Raw genomic sequence first — 7,910 nt, forward strand, 5'->3', positions numbered from 1 at the left:
AAGCACGCTGACATTTGTCCGCCTGTCTTCCCAAGAGATTTGCAGAATTTTCCTGAGGCAACGCTGATGGAAACGCTCCAGGAGTTTGGTGTGACGTCTGTACACAGTCCACGTTTCGCAGGCATAGAGCAGGGTTGGGAGGACAATGGCTTTATAAACAAGCACCTTGGTATCTCTACGGATGTCCCGGTCATCAAACACTCTCTGCTTCATATGGAAAAATGCTGCACTCGCAGAGCTCAGGCGGTGTTGTATTTCAGTGTCGATGTTGACTTTTGTGGAGAGATGGCTGCCAAGGTAGCGGAAATGGTCAACATTTTCTAATGTTACACCGTTAAGCTGTATTCCTAGCTTTGCAGAGGGATTAGCTGGTGCCTGTTGGAAGAGCACTTTGGTTTTCTCGATGTTCAGTGAGAGGCCGAGCTTCTCGTATGCTTCTGCGAAGGTGTTGAGAGTGGCTTGTAGGTCTTCTTCTGAATGTGCACAGACTACGTTGTCATCAGCATATTGGAGTTCTATAACAGATGTTGTGGTGACCTTGGTTTTGGCTCTCAGTCTGCTATTTAGCTTGCCATCTGTCCGATAGATGATTTCCACTCCGGTGGGAAGCTTCCCATCAACAAGGTGAAGTATCATAGCGATGAAGATAGAAAATAAGGTGGGGGCAATAACACACCCCTGCTTGACACCTGATTCCACCTTAAATGGGTCATTTTGGGAGCCGTTGCTGTCCAAGACTGTTGCCATCATGTCATCATGGAGGAGCCGCAGGATGTTCACGAATTTGTCAGGGCACCCGATTTTTTTGGAGGATGGTCCAGAGAGCACTGCGATTCACTGTGTCGAATGCCTTTGCAAGTTCAATGAATGCCATGTACAGAGGTTGGTTTTGTTCCCTGCATTTTTCTTGGAGCTGTCGAGCAGTGAAGATCATGTCCACTGTTCCTCTGGAGGGGCGGAAGCCATTCTGGGATTCTGGGCGGGTGTCTTCTGAGACAGGGAGAAGGCGCAAAAGCTGAGGTCCAAAGAAGGACCAGAGAACTCAAGAACATCTGGTGGACAAAGAAGGCTGAAGAAATCCAACACCTTGCAGATACCCATGACGCTCAGGGACTTTTCAAAGCCACAAAGATCATTTATGGACCAAGAAACTGCCATGGCATACAGCCCCTACGCTCATCAGATGGAACCAAAATTCTGAAGGACAAAACATCAATTGCACTACGTTTGAAAGAGCACTACCAGAACCTGCTGAATCGCAGCTCCAATGTGGCCGAAGAGACCCTCTCACAAATCCCGCAACAACAAACCAGGGATGAGCTTGCAGCACTGCCTAGTTTGGAAGAAGTCAGCAATGCCATCAGCCAACAAAAAAACAACAAAGCCAGCGGACCTGATGGGATTCCTGCTGAAATCTTCAAAGAGGGTGGACCTGAGCTGATACAACAACTCCACCAGCTCATTGAAAAGGTGTGGATGACCGAGAAAATCCCAGCAGACTTCAAGGATGCCACCATCATCACCCTTTTCAAGAAAGGGGACAGAACAGACTGCGGGAACTATCGTGGTATCTCCCTTCTAACCTCCGCCGGGAAAATCCTTGCAAGAATCCTTGCAAACTCCTTGATCTCTACAGGACGACTCATGCTATTGTTTTGGTCATACTACACAGCAAAGGCAGTTTTATAGAGTAGAAGGGGGTTACTGATTATACACCATAAGGAATTCCAAGATTGGACCATGTTGTTTTTGTATTGTGTGACTATATGCCTGTGTGTGCATACATAAACATATGCAACTTTGAAACTCAATATACCAAGCGAGTTGGCACTTTTTAACTTTGAAACATTTTAATTACCTCCCCAGAGCTTGTTTCTTAAATTATCCATATTATATTTTAATATATGCATACTCTAAACCCACTGTGTAGATGCAGTTCTCCATCTGCAACTGAGCCAACTGCATTCTTGGGATAAAAGGCAGGATGCAAAAAACAGCATGCAGCCTTATCACATGCTTAAACCTCACACTCCATAAAATAAAACTCAGTACAGGATGCGGAAAATCACAACACAGTTGAAAGTCTGTCAAGTAACCTGGCATTAGTAAAGGCATGTCCTCCCAGCTTTGAATGACTGCAATAAAAGATGTTCTTTCAATCAAGCAAGAGACAAATTATGCTAATTTTTAAAATCCTATTACTCTCCATGGCATATAGCTACAGCTGCTCTTTGAAAGAATTCATGGCTCGATGCAGTAGAATGGAAATGTAAAAGGTGATCCCTGCAGCATTTTTTAAGAAGGAAAAACCTTCAGTAAAATTTGTGTTCCATGTTAACAGTAGTAAGCCATCAGCATATATACGCTGCAAGTTTGTAATGTGAGATGCAGTGTGATCCTATGCATCTTTGCTCAAAATTAAGTAGCCTTTATCACTAGGCCAGGACTGTAGTGCCCCGAAAGTGAGGACTTTCCTAGCCCGTGGTGCTTTGTGAGCAGCTATATGGATCTGAAACCCAAAACAAGAAGTGACTCATATAGTAGGATGAATTGTGCAGGGCATCCCCAGGAGCCCCACTCTTGCCTAACGCAACCACCCAAACAACATCACACGCATACTTACGCAATGATGTATCATAGCCTCGGGAAGAAACCTCTCCAGATTGACAACCAAATCATCCATCTTTGAAGGACAGATTCCCTATATTTCTGGTGAATTATCTAGATCTCAAAATGTGTGTGTGTGTGCACAGTGTATGCCTTCAAGTCGCCTGTTGACTTAATCAGGCATGGGCAAACTTGGGCCCTCCAGGTGTTTTGGACTTCAACTTCCAAAATTCTTAAGAGCTACTGTTAGGAATTGTGAGAGTTGAAGTCCAAAGCACCTGGAGGGCCCAAGTTTGCCCATGCCTGACTTAAGACAACATCATGAATTTCACAATAGTTTCTTGGGGTACATGGTCAAATTAATGCAGTTTGATTGTCAGGGTTTAATGCTAAGGAATCTTAGGAAATATAGCTTGGTGGGGTACCAGCATTTTTTGGCCGAAAAGGCTCAAGATCTTGTAAAACAGTAACTCCCATGATTCCACAGCATTGAGTTATGGCAATTAAAGTGGCGACAAATTGCATTCATTCCACAGTGTAGATGCACCAAAAGTAATAATACTCAAGAGATAGCTTTGCCTGTCCTTTCCTCCATAACAGAACATTCAACGGGTTGCTGTGAGTTTTACGGGCTGTATGGCCTTGTTCCAGAAGCATTCTTTCCTGACGTTTCACCCACATCTATGGCAGGCATCCTCAGAGGTTGTCAGGTATATTGGAAACTAGGCAAGGGAGGTTTATGTATCTGTAGAAAGACCAGAGTGGGAGAAATAACACTTGTCTATTGGAGGCAAGTGTGAATGCACCAATTAATCACCTTGATTAGCACTGAAAAGCCTTGCAGCTTCAAAGCCTGGCTGATTTCTGCCTGGGGTAATCCTTTGTTGGGAGGTGTTACCTGGCCCTGATTGTTGGCCCTGGAATTCCTCTGTTTTCACAGTGTTGTTCTTTATTTACTGTACTGATTTTAGAGTTTTTAATACTGGTAGCCAGATTTTGTTCATTTTCATGGTTTCCTCCTTTCTGCAGAAGTCAACTATATACCATTCAGCTGTGGACAAGTCTACATAGGGACTACCAAACACAGCATTGCCCAGACACGAATCAAGGAACATGAAAGGCCAGAGAAGTCAGCCATAGCAGAGCACTTGATGAACCAACCTGGATGCAGCATATTATTTCAATACACAGAAATGCCAGACCACTCTAACAACCACTATGTCAGACTACTCAGAGAAGCCACTGAAATCCACAAGCATGTGGGCAATTTCAACAGAAAGGAGGAAACCATGAAAATGAACAAAACCTGGCTACCAGTATTTTTTTAAAAAAACTCTAAAGTCAGGACAGTAAATAAAGAACAACATTCAGAGGACAGGGAAATTCCAAACATGAATCAATCAGGGCCGGCTAATACATCCCCAACAAAGGATTCCCCAGGCAGTAGGCAGCCAGACCTTGAAGCAGAAAGGCTATTCAATGCTAATCAAGGTGGCCAATTGAAGCATTTACACCTGCCTCAAACAGACAAGAGTTCTTTCTCCCACCCTGAACATTCCAGAGATATATAAAAAACCCCTTGCCTTGTTTCCAATATACCAATATCCAATTTCTGAGGACGCCTGCCATATATGTGGATGAAACTTCAGGAGAGAATGCTTCTGGAACATGGCCACACAGCCAGGAAAACTCACAGCAACCCACTCAAGAGATAGCTTTGCCAATCCTTTCCTTCATAACAGAACATTCAACATTCATGGGTGGTCTCCCATCCAAGTACTAACTAGTACTGGTCCTGCTTAGCTTTCAAGACCAGATGGGATCTGGTGCCTTTAGGAGTCTATCAACAGAATCCCCCAATCAAGACCCCATCTGCAGGCCAGAAACAAAACATACCTCCACTCCAGGCTCCCAAACATCCTGCAAAGGGATCAGGCTTCCTTAGGTGGCACAGTAGATGGGAATGGACCTTGCGGAAGCATCTCAGTGCAAAAGGGAGGAAGAGCACAACATGCCAGGAGCGCATCCTTGTGCGCAATGAAAGGTGGGGGGTCTCTCTCTCTCTCCAGAGAGTTCATTGGCTTTCATCTCCGAGCAGGGAGGGGAGAGTATTATTGTTGTGGGAGATATCTCTCTCAGGCCTCCTTGGAGCCAGGGGTCTATGCAGCCCCGCTCCCAAAGACACACAATCCTCCCTTGCCATTGAGAAAGCATATTTTGGCGCAGCGGCAGGGTGGGCGCCCTAGGGCCCTTCCACAGAGCCATAGAACCCAGAATATCCACAATATCTGCTTTGAACTGGGTTAGCTGCACCCACACTCCCATATATCACAATTAAAAGCAGAAAATGTGGGGTCTTATTCAGCTGTGTAGAAGGGGCCTCAGTCATCCCCTCCCTCGGTGCCCCCTCCTCCTCCCAAATATCCTTTTCCCAGCCAGAGGTTGTTATCTTCCCAGGCCAAAGCTTGATCCTGCTGCCTTCGTAATCCTTGGCCGGCAAAGGATGTCGCACCAGGTTTGAACACAGAAGATTACACTGAAAGCTGAGAGGGAAAGAGAGGGGGAGAGAGAGCGAGAGAGAGGGGGAAGGAGAGAGAAAGAGACCCCCTCCCTCCCTCCCTCTTTCTCCATTCCTCTCCCCTTCTTCTTCTTCTGCACTCTCTCGCTTTCTTTTTCTCTGTTCTCTTTCTCCTTCTCTGCTTCACTCCTTCCTTGCAGAGATGAAACAGGGAGCCCTGGCTGGAGGGAAAGGGGCTTCTCCGAGCCTTTCCACACATCCCTATATCCCAGAATCTCAAGGCAGAAAATCCCACAATATCTGCTTTGAACTGGGTTATCTGAGTCCACACTCTGGTAATGTGGGATTTTCTGCCTTGATATTCTAGGATATAGGGCTGTGTGGAAGGGCCCTTCTTCTCCTTCCACCGCAGCCTCTCTGTCTCGCTCAACCCTTCCTCCTCCTCCTTCTCCTGGGCTCCTTCCCATTCCCCTTCGTACGACCCCTATCCCTAGGCCTGGCCTGGCTCCCATCCTGCCTTCCCTTTGAGCATCCATCCATCCCTACAACCATAGGGATGGATGGATGCTCATTCATTCATTCATTGTGTTGTCGAAGGCTTTCATGGCCGGAATCCCTGGACTGCTGTGAGTTTTCCGGCCTGTATGGCCATGTTCCAGAAGCATTCTCTCCTGACATTTCGCCTGCATCTGTGGCAGGCATCCAGGAGTCTACCGCACACCGTGCAGTTGTGGATAGGTCTACATAGGGACCACCAGACACGAATCAAGGAACATGAAAGACACTGCAGACTAATCCAACCAGAGAAATCAGCCATAGCAGAGCAGGGTAGTTGTGTTTTTTTCCAGGCTGTATGGCCATGCTCCAGAAGCATTCTCTCCTGACATTTCGCCCGCATAGCAGAGCACTTGAGGAACCAACCTGGACACAGCATATTATTTGGGAACGCAGAAATGCTGGACCACTGTAACAACCACCATGCCAGACTACACACAGAAGCCATTGAAATCCACAAGCATGTAGACAATTTCAACAGAAAGGAGGAAACCATGAAAAGGCACACAATCTGGCTACCAGTTTTTTTTTAAAAAAAAAACCCTCTAAAATCAGGGCAGTAAATAAAGAACAACACTCAGAAAACAGGGAAATTCCAGACATGAATCAATCAGGGCCAGCTAACACCTCCCAACGAAAGGATTTCCCCCAAAAGGAATCAGCCAGACCTTGAAGCTGCAAGGCTATTCAATGCTAACCAAGGTGGCCAACTGCAACATTCACACTTGCCTCGAATAGACAAGCGTTCTTTCTCCCACCCTAGACCTTCCACAGATATATAAACTCCACTTGCCTAGTTTCCAACAGACCTCACAACCTCTGACGATGCCTGCCATAGATGCAGGCGAAACCTCAGGAAAGAATGCTTCTGGAACATGGCCCTACAGGCCGGAAAACTCACAGCAACCCATTCATTCATTCATTCATTCTCGCTCTCCGTCCTCTAGACCCACCGGGTGTCCTCCCTCTGCTTGCTTCCAGCCTGGCTCCGCAGAGGAAAGGGCAGCACTGCGAGGCTAGGTGCCTTCTTTCTTTCCTTCCTTCTCCGCGAATGGCGAGCGCCTGCCTGCCTGCCTTCTCACCGCGATCCCGTTCTGCCAATGGCAGCTGCTGCCATATTGTGGACAGGAGAGCGCGGCGAAAGGAGGGGCTTCCCGGAGCCTTGGCAACCGCAGTGTCAACTCCCATTGGCCGCCTCATCCGTCAGTCTACCACAACGCGGGCCAATCGGGCGAGGCGGCGGCGAACAGCGGGGCGTTTGGAGTGAGGATGCGGCGTGACAATAGCGGAGCCGCATGAAGGCAAAAGGGAGAGGGAGGGAAAGAGGACGGAGCTCCGGTGTCGTCACCTGAGCCTCTCTCGCCGTCACATTGGAGCCAAAGGAAGGGAAAAGAAGGGGGGCGGGTGTTACCTGTAACAAAAGCGGCACCCTTCTTTGCTCCTCAGCCCGGTGACGCAGCCTGAGTAGCTCTGCCAATCTGGAACGGATCCGGCCAATCGAGAGGGAGGGAAGGGTTAAATTCAGCGCGCGCCGGAGTGAGCCGCCAGGTAATTGGCTGAGAGTGGAAAAGGGGCGGGGGCTTGTCCCGCCTTCTAGAGCCACGATAGGCTTCGCGGGCTCCGAAGTTGGGCCTTCCAGGTGTTTTGGACTTCAACTCCCAGCATTCCTCACAACCTCAGGCCCTTTCCTTTTCCCCCTCAGCCGCTTAAGCCCATGCCTGGATTAGACCCATGTGCCGGCAGAACTGCTGACCTGAAGGTTGGGATGCAGATCTGAAGGTTGCCGGTTTGAATCCAGCACGGGGAGACCGTGGATGAGCTCCCTCTGTCAGCTCCAGCTCCCCATGCGGGGACATGAGAAACGCTTCCCACAAGGATGGTACAACTTCTCGGAGTCCCCTGGGCAATATCCTTGCAGACGGCCAATTCTCTCACACCAGAAGCGACCTGCAGTTTCTCAAGTCTTTCTTGACACAAAAAAGAAAGGAAAATGGGCCCCATCCCCAAGAGTTTTCATTAGGTACCTACATGCACACACAGGCATACCAAATCCAAAACATGAAGCATTTCGTTTCAGGAAAACCCGTGAAGCAAATTATTTTCCCGGCTTTTAGTCTTGGGTCCCATCAAACCAAATACCTCATCGTGTTCTTAGATTGCAAATACAGGTGTTCCAAAATCCCAAAAAATAAGAATAATTCCAAAATCCAAAACATTTCATAGAATCATA

At 47.7% G+C, this 7,910-nt stretch overlaps 1 protein-coding gene across 8 annotated transcripts in view; it reads right to left on the minus strand.

The window, feature by feature from the left end:
• The window catches only part of tiam1 (TIAM Rac1 associated GEF 1), a 289,209-nt gene extending 282,073 nt beyond the window's left edge, over positions 1 to 7,136 (minus strand). For 5 of the 8 annotated variants that reach the window (XM_008107615.3, XM_008107610.3, XM_008107614.3 and 2 more), the window contains exon 1: positions 6,634 to 6,820. The gene's annotated coding sequence lies outside the window, so the exon portion shown is untranslated. Of the gene's footprint in view, positions 1 to 4,503; positions 5,171 to 6,633; positions 6,821 to 7,091 lie in introns of those variants that run through there. The other 3 variants (XM_062975047.1, XM_008107612.3, XM_008107611.3) reach the window with 2 other exon arrangements.
• Between the last annotated feature and the right edge of the window lie 774 nt (positions 7,137 to 7,910).

The sequence above is a fragment of the Anolis carolinensis genome, chromosome 3 (assembly GCF_035594765.1).
Source record: "Anolis carolinensis isolate JA03-04 chromosome 3, rAnoCar3.1.pri, whole genome shotgun sequence".
NCBI classification, from domain to species: domain Eukaryota; kingdom Metazoa; phylum Chordata; class Lepidosauria; order Squamata; family Dactyloidae; genus Anolis; species Anolis carolinensis.